We start from the raw sequence: 14839 nt of genomic DNA, 5'->3' as shown, positions 1-14839 counted from the left end.
ATCGTTCGGGGAATCACAGCCAGCAGGACGAATAGTTGTGATTTTTAAATGTTATACCATCTTGGACATTCAATGATATTAAAATGTTGGTATGTTTGAATTTTTATAATAACAGGAATGACAAGTAAATGGAAAGGATATTTAATGTTTTATTTATTCCTCTGATTTAAGTCAATTAATACAGAAAATATTGGTTTTCACACGCATGGTGGGCAAAAGTCTTTTTTTTTTTTTTTTTTTTTTTTTCGACCTACCAGTGGACATTTTTCCAAAAAAATCTTGTAAACCAAAAAATAAAAAAGTAGTGGCCTGACACTCAGCAATTGTTGTATGATTCTGTGCTTTCATTATGCAATTCAGCATTCTTCAGAGGTTAAACATCTATTTTAAGTAACAGTGACCTGGACCATGATTATATGGCATTTAAGCGGCTCCTTTTTTATTACCAAAAAAAAAACCTCCAAAAACTTTAAGCATTTTGTGGATTTGAACTATGACCCATACGTTCAACAGCACAAAATGTAGCTTTGGTCCAATGCTCTGAACCACTCTGCCATGGTGGAACTTTCTAAGTATGGAAATTAAATCAGTTATACTGACCTTGAACCTGACCCCACTGACCCCATATGCAATCTAAGCCTTTGTTTTTCTACAAGCTACTTATACACCAAGTTTAATTTCAATCAATCAATCAAAACTTAAGTCACTTTGAGCAGAAACTGGTTCTTTTTACTTTTAGTAACAGTGACTGCAATATCTCAACCAAAACTAAAGTTTTTGAACGGAAACCAAATCTTGATGCCGCCCATCCATCAATCTACCCAACCATCCATGCCCCCAACAACATCACCAATTTAATAAGAAGGTTTTCAACTTTGAAAAAAACTGGTTAAAAACTCAGCAAATCAAAAAGATAGGGTCTATGCTCAATTTTTTGCTAGACGGATTTGAAAAATGTTGACCTAACTCAAGTTTTCATAATGGAAGTCTATGGGAAAATAACAATTTTGATAACATTTTTCATGATCGGATTTTTTTTTAAATGCAAATTCATATGAAACTTTTCTTGAACATGTCAGATGTTTTAATATCATATTTTAACTTAGAAAAGTATAACATTGCAATTGTAATACACCAACTCATCTGTTGCTACTTATTCATGAAATGATGTTTATTGTTGTACACAGAATCATATGTGTTCTGGATAAATGACGTTACGCCATTACATTGTACATCCGGTTTATCAAATGTGCAGAACTACCTTAAGGAAAAATACATGGTATCTTACAACTATTATAATAAGCTAAATGCGTTTTTCAAAAGCAATCAGATGTTGATCAGATGTTCAAGCCATTGTTCATGCAACTGCAAAATGGTGCAAATTTAATGACATAACTACTTGCAAATACCATCACGTTTTCTCTCAAGTTTGTTTGCAAAAAAACTGTACTTTTATATAGAAAAACAAACATTATTGAAACATAATATCACAGCTTTGCGCACTAAATTCATGCCTATGTGAGACCTTCATGAGAAAAATAGAAAATTGGAATTAATTGTTGCAGTTAGGCACCGGCCTGTATCAGCTGTTACCAGTGTTCATACTACCTGTGAAAACAGGAGTGATTCTCGCCAACCAAGCTAGTATCATTGCAGTATTCGTGTACTTACAATTCTGACAAGCTGTTTCATAGACTTTGCTATTGGTGTGCTATACAGCAATTGCCAAGACATTCAGATAGGCAGTGTGTGCAGGAGAAAATATTCTCTACTCCTTGATACAGAAGAGGAATAAAATAGTCTCTGAACTCTTTCAAACTGTAGGAATACACTGCTCTCTAAACTGATTTATTCCAAATTTATTACAAACATGAAGGGAGTTAAAGAAAATTAGATAATTAACAAGTAAGTATTTTATCTTTATATTATTTACATTTTTCTTTTTCAATAATTCCTTCTTCCTTATCAATTTGCAATTAACGAATAGCAAATATTGCTATTTAAAATGCTCATGGGAAAATTTTCAAGAATTTAAAAATAATCTCCCGGATACTGGCTTTTTCGTGATGAATTAAATAAATGTATAAAATGATAGTTTCAAAAACTATTGTACCATCAGTGTTATGTTTAAAAAAAAATCACATACAACATTTTCTAACTTAAACAGTTGCAGTGTTTTTTGACTTATCAATAAAGAACACATTCCAGTAAGGTCGCTAAACTTTCTGGTTCTTCTAAGCATTTCTTTATGTATAGGATCAAATGTATTTCAAATTTCAAAAAAAAAATTATTTATTTAAAAAAAAATACTCCTAAGCATGTCAGGAATGGTACCTCTGGATAAGACACCAATTTTAGTTTATTTTATTCGATAAAATGGTAACTTATTCGATACAATGGTAACTGGAATGTTTTTATTACTGTACTTCTGCATGTTCGTATCAAAATTTTCTGTTTTCAAAGAATTAGAATATTTGACTGGAAGATTGAAAAAGGTACAGTCTCTGAGAAAATCACAATTTTGATGACATTTTGTGTGGTACAATGACATTGTAGATTTTAATGACATTAAATTTCTCTGTGACAATTGAAAATTTACCTATTTTCTGCCATTATGCCGATCCACATGTTTTGAGACAGAGACATCTGAGCCGCACCACGAGAAAACCAACATAGTGGGTTTGCGACCAACATGGATCCTCTTTCAAAGTCTATTGCAATTAGAGAAACTGATAGCAAACAGCATGGATCCTGACCAGACTGCGCAGATGCGCAGGCTGGTCTGGATCCATGCTGGTCGCAAACCCACTATGTTGGTTTTCTCAGAGCACGGCTCATTTATTGATGATTAAAGTGATTAAAGTGAACACAAACATTAAATAAAAGAGCTGATTTTATGACATTATTTGGAAACGTTCCGTGTGCAAATGTTTTTGTTCTGATATCTAATTTTCCTCAGCGATTTATATTGTGACGATGTTATATGTTTTTGTATGCTGAACCAAGGACTTATTTTGCGACATATGTGTTTTCGTATGCTGAGCCAAGGTTTTTATTATGTGACATATTATATATTTTCGTATGCTAGACCAAGGTTTTATTCTATGTAATTAATGGACTCACAACATGGCAGTGTAACAAATATTGCAAAACTACCATAATGCATTACTGTAAAATCATTAGTATTTTTGGGGGACTAATTTTCAAAGAATTTGTGGCTGCGTCAATTCATGAAATCAAATCCTACTGAACACATATTTTATCTTCAAACCTTAATATCCACAAACTCCCATCTCAGTGAAACTGCCATTTTGATATACACCACAAAATTTCATGCTCACGAAAACAAATGAGTCAACGGTATAAAAAAATCTTATGCAAATATGCTATTAGATATTATTTAGATTAAAGATTTTTTTCCTAAAACCCTGATTTAGATAGTTCAGATCATTATCAGAACAAACAGAGGGTTTGAATGGATCTGTTCAACTGCTATCAGAGCAAATTTGCATTTTAAAAGCTTCAGTTTGTAATGAAGTTTCATCTTTCCAATGCACACTTCAATCCATATTTGCTCTTTGGGCTAATTATCAAAACAATAGTCTTAAGTCTATAGAAAATGCATTATATTAGAAACAGAAACATAAAAACAGTTGATATAAATGAAGTACCGTATATACTCTTATAAACAGTACCGCTAAACACCTAATCAATGCACTCCCCCTCCATCCTATCACTACCTATTTACCACCACACATCTATTTTTACTAGTTTGACATCTTACTCAACTAATGATGATAAATGAGTAAGCTCTCTTACTTAATTATTTATTACTTTCCAATTAATGAATGTAATTACATATTGGATCAGCATCACTTTGCCCATTTTAACAGAAATACTTTGGTTCAGAGTAAACAACCAGAAACTATGTGGGTTAAACATATATTTTTTTCTGCTTTTATTGACCAGTAACTATTTTAGTTTAAATGTAAACATTTTCCTTTTTACTAACTTACTTGGATTAAGTATTAACAACTTTTTTCAACTTTAGTTACGGTTTTGCAATATCATCACCAAATTACAGAAGTATTTGGTAAAACAAACATTTTTACCAACAATCTTCCTGTCCAATATATGTTTTACTGTACTGTCCCATAAGGTTTCTCAAGAAGTTGTTCCCCTTTAAAATGAATGTCTATTGCTGAAAACTACAAAACACCCTACCCCTGTCAAATGTATACTCAAACTTCATGAAATATTCATGAAGTTTTGCAAGGGACTTCATGAAGTCTTCATGTGGAAGAAGTGAACACTGCAAATTGCAAATGAGACAATTTCATCAACAACTCATGGAATATAGCTTCATGAATTATTCATGAACTACAAAAATGCATAAAAATGCATGACATCAAGCATGGGTTGTTTGCATGAACAGTTCTTGAACTTTGCATTAATTAATCTTCATGAAGAATTGTTCTGAATCCATTGTCTCATTTGCAGTTCACTTCTTTGCCATGAACACTTCATAAATTATTTTCTGTATTTAAACTTCATGATTATACTGACAGTATCAATACATGTTTTTGAATTAGCATTAGTTATGTGGAACATTATTGCATATGCATCAAAACAAAGATATGTGACAGTTCTTTGAGAACGGTGAGTTTTAAAAGGCACTGAACTGTCCACAAGTGTGGCTTTAATTAGTAACTTATGTAGTCCTTTTCTGGAATTCAAAGCAAATATCAGTAAACTGACAATTGTCTCTAGACTAGCTCCTAGACTTTTTATGATTAAATATAGTGAACTGAGCCAGTCTATATGATAACTTCAACATAATTCCTCTGTGAAAATCTCTAAAACAGACTGGCTTTTGTCTCTATGAAATTAAATTCGTCAAAAAAGGAAAAATGTAGAAATATATTATTATCAGACTAGTGGCTAGTCTAAACTGTTTCCAAGAGTAATATACATGTTCTATTATCCTGTCCAACTTTCATGCAAAACAACTGTTTTCATGATTTGGTGTTGTTTGAATTTTCTTTCAAAATAATATGGACCCTGCTGTTAAGTGTAGACATTTCCTTTTTACTTTGGATAAGAGTAAATAATTTTCTAGCTTTTGACTGTCCAGAAACTACTTCAGTGAAAAGTAAACTTTTCATTTTCACTGACCAGAAAGTACTTTTTTTAAGTGTAAACTGTTAACAGGTCTGTAACATGCACATCACATGTAATTTTTCAGTCAAAAAGCCACTTTACCTTGAAGTTTATTAAAGCAGACAGGTGTTAGTAGACAATACAGATGAAGCATCACTTTTCTGGTGCAGCAGTAATTTTCTACACCTTGTGATATAGACTACAAACTGTTTTGTAATTTCTGTGTCTTAAACGAAGCAGAGAATGAAGTGCATTCTAAAATAATATTTGCAGTTGTCATATAATTGGAAGCTGCTGGCTAAATTTTGTTATAGACAAATCAACAGATGAATATTACCACTGACAGTATGGTAACGTAAATATTGTGTCGTAACTATTGTAACGTAACTCTTGTTACAACATATAACAGAAGAAATAGATACCAGTGTTTTTGCTTAAAGGTAACAATACTGTAATAAAATCATCGGAAAACATCAAACTTGATTTCACATGAGAAACAGGGCAGACACATCTGTCAATCAAATATTTATACAATAAAAGAGAGTTGTCTAGGTATAAAACCACTCCTACTGATGCAGTACTGTGGACAGTCTACCTGATGAAACTGATACTGGCCAGTCAGGGGCTTATATCTGCCTGTGGGTATCATTAAGACTTGGTATTTCTTTTTTACTGAAGCTGGTTCATCAGTTTTTCAGTGATTTTGAAAATCTATGATTTATGGCCCATTTTACTTTTTGTGGTGGAGGCTCCCTTTACCCGGATTTTTGAAACTGTTGATACTTGTTCACAAAATTTTCAACCAGTGGCAGTCCTACTGGGCAAACACCAATGGCAACCATCCATTTCATAAAATGACTGAGACTGGAGTAATCGATACTCCTCTCTTTGGATTTAACGTCGCACCGACACATGATAGGTCATATGGAGACTTTCCAGCTTTAATGGTGGAGGAAGACCCCAGGTGCCCCTCCGTGCATTATTTCATCACGAGCGGGCACCTGGGTAGAACCACCGGCCTTCCGTGAGCCAGCTGGATGGCTTCCTCACATGAAGAATTCAACGCCCCGAGTGAGGCTCGAACCCACATCGATGAGGGGCAAGTGATTTGAAGTCAGCCACCTTAACCACTCGGCCACAGAGGCCCCCTAATCGATACTCATTAAATAAGTATATTCATAAAATGAGTATTACTCTTAAAAAGAGAAACATTCATATAAGGATTAATATTCCTAAAATACATCTGTATTTATAAAATGATTATTTTTCATAAAATGAGTTTATTCGTAAAATGTGTACTATCTATAAAAGAGGAATATTCAAAAAGAGTTACTGTAACATTCACGAAAAAGGGTAATATTCATAAAATAGAGGATAATTGTTGGTTTCGGTGTAATATCATGTTATAATTTCACCGAGTGGGCATCAAAAGTGATATTTTCACGAGTGGCTGTGCCACTCGTGAAAATAACAACTTTTGGTGTTCACAAGTGAAATTACCGTGATATTACATCGATACCAACAATTTTTCTGTTTATTTTATATCTAAAACTCTACTTTGTTGTGTTTATTTCAATAAAATGTCGAAATTTGCGGGAAATTTTATCAGGAAGCATCGCAAAGATGACGTCATTTTAACGACGTCATCGTCATATTGTTTCCGGCTTTCAGTACGCTCGGTAAACTTTTTGACGTTAATCCGGGTATCAGATTTGATAATTTTCACTGAGTGGCCAGTGAGTTTATCAGGATATAATTCACCGTTATATTTCGATAAACCACCGAAAAACATTAAATAAATGAGTATAATTCATAAAATGACATATATTCCTGAGAAGAATAATAGGTCATAAAATAGATAATCATTTAAGAATAATATTCATAACATTAGTATATTTTGTAAAATATGTAATATTCATAAAATGAGTAATACATGTATTCATAAAATGAGTAATAGTCTTAAATGAGTAATTTCGTTGGGTTATTTTGCAAATGGTCTATCACACAGTGCATCATAGGACTGTTTTACTTTTGTTCTTAAAATAAAGTTAATGTAGGTGGTGTTCTTTAAGCAATAAATAAGGAATTAATTTAAGCAATAAATTAGGAATTAATTTAACAATAAATTAAGAAATAATTTTTAAGCAATATTAAATGGAAATTAACTGAGAATCAGTGTTATGGTAAAATGGTATTAATGTGATATAAACCTATATAAACAATTTAGTTTGGATTAAGAGATTAAATCTTTATCGCAGGAATGTAGAATTGTGAGAATTTTAAAACAAACATTCAAATATTTCCCCAAAAGTGAATTATGTAAATCACATAGGTTTCAATACAAGAGGGCCATCAGTAGTCCTAACTTGTTCACATAACCTGGACTATAAGACCTTGATTATATGTATGTCACACTGAATCATAAATGATAATATCTATTTTTAACATGCAAAAACATAAACCAGGTCAAGTCCCCCCCCCCACCAAATGGGAGGACTTTACATACTACATACCAAGTTTGATGAAGATCCATCAAGTGGTTCATGAGAAGTCATTTTTTAAAAACATTTTAACTCTCAAGGGGCCAAGTGCCTTATTTGAAAAAAAATTGGGACAGAGCCTTACAGAGATGCTACAGACAAAGTTTCATAAAGATCCATCCATCAAACGGCCCCTACAATGGGCCAAGTGTCCCCATTTGGACAAAACTGAGAGAGGCCCTTACAGAGATGATACATATTAAGTTTGATGAAGATCCATCAAGTGGTTCATGAGAAGAAGTCATTTTTAAAAAAAAATTAACTCTAAAGGGGCCAAGTGCCTTATTTGAATAAAATTGAAACAGAGCCCTACAGAGATGCTATAAAGTTTGATAAAGATCCATCAAGCGGCCCCTACAATGGGCCAAGTGTCCCCATTTGGACAAAACTGAGAGAGGCCCTTACAGAGATGCTACAGACCAAATCTGATAAAGATCCATCAAGTGGCCCCTACAATGGGCCAAGTGTCCCCATTTGGACAAAACTGAGACAGGACCTTACAGAGATGCTACAGATGAAATCTGATAAAGATCCATCATGTGGTTCATATGAGTTTATGCTATTTTGTTGATGTAGTGCCCTAATGATGCAATAATCTGAACATACAACATGTATTATTAATGATGCACATTTGAGCCATTTGTGGCGTCTAAATGTCGACGTCCATTTGGCGCGACGACATCATTTCCGTATTTCATATATCAATGTGTATTTCATAAATTGTAAACTGAAGAAGTTTATTAATTTAAAAGTGAAATATGTTTCGACAAGACTGTGTTGGATTGTAAATTGACAATAATAATGATGCAATAATATTCATCCATAACTGTAAACATTGGACCATTCTTAGAAACTGAACTGCATGCAACTGACAGGAAAGCCACCAGTTTCAGGATTCGTCAAATTTCTCTCTCTCTCTCTCTCTCTCTCTAATCAGAATTTAAGAGAGTACAAGTGACCTGATACAGAGGAAATAAGGTCTGAAATAATCCTTAATCATTCGGCAATGTATGAGATTGGTTCATTTGTATTCACAACATGATTACAATAAGAGAAAATGAAGTTTTCTTGCCATGATTGAAACTTCACTATATTATGCCATGTCCTATGTACTCAGTAACATCATTAAACCTTTAATAAAAGTCCAATTGTCATTCTAACACACTTAAAAGTTTTCTGGTCCATATTTTTCCATTTAATCCTGGTCTCAGCTGAGCAAAATAACACATAGCAGAACCGTGTTTTAATAATATTTAAACACTTCTAATTGGTAATAGGCTACACAGACTAATATACTTGGAGTATTCCCTCATGAATTATATAACATCTTTGTTGTGTTTAAATAAATTAAAATATGGTTCTACTATACATTACTTAAGAAAAACCATGTTTTAACATTATTAATACACAAAAAGAGATTATACATCTGTGGAATAATTTCGGCATATAACCGATTTTGAGTGAATTAATTTAAGTGAAACACAATTTTTCTATACATTATTTCGATTCTAACATGCCCTTTATCTAAAACAGAAGTAAAAACATAGTAACGCTCTTTCATGGCCACAACAAAGATATTGACGTCATCGCACGTTAACATGACGTCATTTAAGGTGGAGTGCGACCTTTAAAATTTTTTTAGATAGATCTATGAAAAATTAACGGTAGAAAATTGAGGATATTTCTGATTTATTCCAGTTTAAAAATACCACCAAATAACGTCGCATTTCAGCTCGGGGGTGGGGAAACAAAATTGGTGGTACTGAAAAAACGAATTCGGTGACATACAATTTTTTGTTAATCAAACGCAAGTAAATATATTTGCGCATTTATGATTGAAATTTAAACAAAATTCCTCGACACGAAAAAATGTTATTCTCGAAAAACGGACAATTTTCCAGCTAAACTCTACGTTACGTTTTATATAAGTCTGACCCTTTAATGCGTCATAATCTTAAGGTACGTCATAAATCATTCGCGAAATTTATATCACAGGAAAGGAAATTTTAAATCTTTTAAAAATATATAAATTTCATTCGCGTCCGCTTCCAGCTAAAACAGGGATATGCTGAAACCTGTACAGAAACAATGAAAATGACGCCAAGAAATGACGCCCAAAAAGTGCCGTTAGTGGCCAAGTTTGACAGCGCACCAAACAAACGTGGCTTAAATAAGAGCCAAACGGAAAACTGGATTTTCTTCTGTTAATTTTTCATAGATCTATCTAAAAAAAATTTAAAGGTCGCACTCCACCTTAAAGGGAATTCCTATAGTTTTTTATGCGCATCTTTCTGCGCAGCCGACACTTTCTATGGAAAACTGGACTGAAGTCAACATTTGTTGAAACATGTTACAGACAATCTTAAATATGAGGAATTTTGAATGAAATAACATTTTTGATAAGTTATATCAGTAATCAAATGTTGATACTAGTTTATGTTGTATTGACAAGTATCATGCCTGACAGGTATTTTGCTATTTCTGTGGTTGTGTTTTCACATCGCATTTTAGTACAAAGACAGTGTTGTTCATATAATGTAAGATAATTGACTTAGTACTGATAAGACAATATCACCTTTCAGATTATTTAGTATTCAATTATAGAAAGAATTAAGAATTTTTAAAACTTTTTTTTAACTTTTAGCAGACATACATGTAATCAATTTGGCCAGGTTCGCGCCATTTCCGTCCGAACAGGTGTTGTATTCTAGCGGTCTTAACATAAAATTTAGCCTGGTGACCCATACATTTCTAGCCATTTTTATCCTCACAATACAATTATCTATATACAAGGAGAAAAAGAAAAAATTCTATGAAAGAGTTTTTTCAAAATTAAAAAAAAAATTCTTCACTATGGGTATTTTTCATCGAAAAAAGTTCACAAAAGTAAATATGAAACAATATTGTTTTTCATTTGTATCCATTATTGTAAGGATAGAGTATTACAAATATGACTATGATATCAAATAAGTATATAATAAAATCTGTAAGAAGAAAAAACGGTATTGTGCTGCCTGGATGTATATTTTGGTTGGTATTTATAAAAAAGCAGAAAATTATGAAAATGTTGAAAAATCGCTGTCAGTTTCAGCAACAGTGGGTGTGTTCAAAACAATTTTTCACAAAAACAAGCCTGGTGACCTATTGTTTTTATTTGTTCATTGTTTTCAGCACATATTTTCCTATCATATATGTGAATTTAAAAAAATTCTATGAAAGGAAAAAAACTATAGGAATTCTCTTTAAGTGTAAGCGAGTTTTAACAGAAACAAGTATATTAGAATTCTTATTCTAATATGCTTGTCTCTGTTAAAACACTCTTATTCTAGAATGACGTCACGTTAACGTGCTGAGACGTCAAAGTTTTTGTTGCGACAAAGAAAGAGCGCTTCTATATTTTATCTACTGTTTTAGATAAAGGGCATATTAGAATCGAAATAATTTATAGCAAAAAAGTGTTTTAACACTATTTATACACTCGGGCGGTAATACGTCGTACAAATAATTTCACGAGGGCTGTGCCCGACATATAACTGCCCATCATGCATAAATAGTGTTAAAACACTCTTTTGCTATAAATTATTTCTTAAATTCAACAGGTGCACTTACTCAAGAGTATTTTATGCATATTGCAACAAATGCATGTTTTGGCTTGGATCCATTCTACTCGCAATGAATCGAACATTGGCAAGGAATAAAATTCCAATTTTCTTCTCAAAATATTACTTACTGCACTTAAGAGTCAGAAAATCTTATCTCATTAAAAAATATTATGGGAAAAAGTTTCAGCTGAATCACTTGTTACGATACTCTGTACACGCTGGCATCACTCGCTCACATCTTTCTCACTGACAGCTGCAACGGAAGTTCACATACTGCACGAGATTTATGTAAATAAATAAAAATATCATCTTTAACTGCTTACAGACATAAATATCTTGTCAAGCATTGAAGTGCACCAGTTTTCAGAGGGAAACAAGTAGATCAATGCCGCCCAACGGTGCTCCATATGCATAATGTGCAATGTAGGTAACACTTCAAAAATGAAAATTGGGATTTAATTCTGCAAGAACTTGTGATAAAAATATAATTTTTGTGCTCTTGCACTTCCATTAACTATGGTTTATATGAACTGCATGTTGAGCTACACTCTGAACAAGCAAAACATAAATGGGGCTACAATATAATTATAACAGTTGAAACTCGATATTTCTAACTTGCTTCTCTCAAAATTCCGACTATCTCGAAGACATTTTTTAAGTCCCATTTCGAAAACATGTGCACAAAATATCAATTTTAGTCAAATTTCGATCATCTCGAAGTAAACGCTCAATCTGTTGGAATTCGAGATACTGAACTTCAACAGTATATTATTTAGCAAAATCTAAGGGCCACAACTCATCAAGCTAGAACAAGATGGTAATATACACATCCCATGTAATGGTAGTGAGGTTTACCTTGAAATAACATCGAAACTCCGCAGGCAGTTTTGGAGATGAAGACCGGACAATAATCTTTTATGTAGACCTTATATCTAAAAATTAAAGGGCCCTTAGTGAAAAATTATTCCACCAAAAACCCCAATAATGTAGTCAAGCTTTATACTGTTATTTCTATGAAGTTTCATTCAAATCCTACCAAAGTACAGGAGAAATAATGTAGACAAAAACTATATTCAATATGCACATCTAATATTGGTAGTGAAGCTTCTTGGAAGTTCTGTTGAATTCTAGCCAATGATTTGTTTCTAAAAAATAGCCATGACAAAAATGTCAGGGCAGACTCTACGTAGAATTCATGTCTAAACGTCTGAAAAGACCACAGCTGACACTGAAAAATCATTCCATTGTAAAACCTGTATAACCTGTAATATAATGTGCAAAAAGGCTTCTTACTGATTATTCCTATGGAGTTTCATTGAAATCCCACCAAATGTATTGAAGCTTTAGTCGATACAAATTTTATTTGAATATTACCATCAAAGGGCAACAACTCTGCACTAAAAATCCGAACTGGTATGCACTCTTCTTGATTGTGAAGCTTCATGTAAAGTGGTGATGAATTTCAGCCAGTCTTTGCTGCTTAGAAAGAGCCTGGGCAAGAATATATTAGAATTTTTTTATTTTGGCATTTTACATCATTTTGTTAAAATTTTCATTTTGCTCCTCCTGGGCAGTATTTGCAGGATCATCAATTTGAAAGAGGTCCATTAATATGTCACACAGACTATAAAACCCAGTTCATTTTCAAATATAAATCTATACAAGCCTTTAAATATCTATGATCACATTCCATTTGGAAGCGTAGGTGTTTGAATCGGCCGTGAACCTAACAAGTCGTTACCTGCAAAATCCAGAGTAATAACATACCGCAAATGCGGTTTTTAATATTGGAAACCAAAATGAATGAGCAAAAAATGAAAGAAAAGTAAAGAAAATAAAGCATAAGAACAAAAAACTGAAGAAAAGTTGTTCAGGGAAACGATGCACGACTGACAGCTCGATAGATTGATAAATCTGACGTCATTCTTTTGAACACAGGCATATTAATTGTGGGCAAAATTCCGAGTCTATGTTTTGGTATTGTCTTCCTCTGCTGGAATCATTTGCGAAAGATAATTATTTGTGATTGCAATGTCAGACAATCCAGTGAAAACCTGGTATGTCAACAATTTATGCAAAAGAAAATCCCGAAAATGTATAATAAACATACAGTCAAACTTTGTTCGCTAGAACTCGACCAGACAAGCAAAATTTGAATGCGTTATCAGTGATTCAAACCATGGAAAAATAAACACTATATAGATATTTTACCAGGACCTGACAATAAATTTGAGCAAACGGTGGTGTACGAATTATCCGAGTTTAAGTAAAGAAGTTTGACTGTATTGAGCGATGAAAAGAAAATTATCGTACCTCATATTGAATAAAGACAAGAGTAATAACAGTATTGAGATCAACCCTGGAATACGTACAGTATTGGGATCAACCCTGGAATAATGTACATGCGTCATGTGTATAATTATTAAGATATTCTTGCGATAAATTTTTCTATCAGCTATTAACAATAATTTATTATAATTAAGTGAAATTTCTGAGTAGAGTTTATGAAGATAAGCCTTTGATTCATAATCTGCAGATAATTTAGGGACATTCTCTGCAGATGTTTTATGGACATTCTCTGCAGAAGATTCAGGGATATTTTCTGCAGAAGATTTAGGGACATTATCTGCAGATGATTTAGGGACATTCTCTACAGATGACTTAGGGACATTCTTTGCAGGTGATTTAGGAGCATTCTCTGAAATGTTTTAGGGACATTCTCTGCAGATGTTATAGAAATTTCTCTGGACATGATTTAAGGACATTCCCTGCAGATGTTTTAGGGACATTCTCTGTTTATGTTTTAGGGACATTCTCTGTATATGATTTAGGGACATTCTCTGCATGTGTTTTAGGAACATTCTTTGTATATGTTTTAGGAACATTCTCTGTATATGTTTTAGGAACATTCTCTGTATATGTTTTAGGAACATTCTCAGTATATGTTTTAGGAACATTATCTGTTTATGTTTTAGGAACATTCTCTGTATATGGTTTAGAAAACATTCTCTGCAGATGATTTAGGAACATTCTCTCTTTATGTTTTAGAAACATTCATTTCATATGTTTTAGGAACATTATCTGCAGATAGTTTAGGAACATTCTCTGTATATGATTTAGGAACATTCTCTCTTTATGATTTAGAAACGTTCATTTCAAAGGTTTTAGGAACATTCTCCGCAGATTATTTAGGAACATTCTCTGTATATGTTTTAGGGACATTCTCTGTATATGTTTTAGGAACATTCTCTGTATATGTTTTAGGGACATTCTCTGTATATGTTTTAGGACATTCTCAGCATATGTTTTAGGAACATTCTCTATATGTTTAGGGACATTCTCTGTAATGTTTTAGGGACATTCTCTGTATATGTTTTAGGGACATTCTCAGCATATGTTTTAGGAACATTCTCTCTATATGTTTTAGGGACATTCTCTGTATATGTTTTAGGGACATTCTCTGTATATGTTTTAGGGACATTCTCAGCATATGTTTTAGGAACATTCTCTCTATATGTTTTAGGAACATTCTCTGTA

The 14839-nt window shown here is 32.9% G+C and overlaps 2 protein-coding genes across 2 annotated transcripts in view; one reads left to right on the top strand and one right to left on the bottom strand.

Moving 5' to 3' along the window:
• Window positions 1-14839, bottom strand: part of LOC123535319 (protein MTO1 homolog, mitochondrial-like) — a 152323-nt gene that overhangs the window by 50090 nt on the left and 87394 nt on the right. The gene's annotated exons all lie outside the window — the stretch shown is intronic.
• Window positions 1586-14839, top strand: part of LOC123535320 (histamine H2 receptor-like) — a 62178-nt gene continuing 48924 nt past the window's right edge. The window contains exon 1 of the mRNA XM_045317933.2: window positions 1586-1905. The gene's annotated coding sequence lies outside the window, so the exon portion shown is untranslated. The remainder of the gene's footprint in view (window positions 1906-14839) is intronic.

Source organism: Mercenaria mercenaria, chromosome 12, assembly GCF_021730395.1.
Source record: "Mercenaria mercenaria strain notata chromosome 12, MADL_Memer_1, whole genome shotgun sequence".
NCBI lineage: Eukaryota > Metazoa > Mollusca > Bivalvia > Venerida > Veneridae > Mercenaria > Mercenaria mercenaria.
Note: the sequence above shows the minus strand (reverse complement) of the source record. Positions and strands in the feature narration are given on the sequence as shown.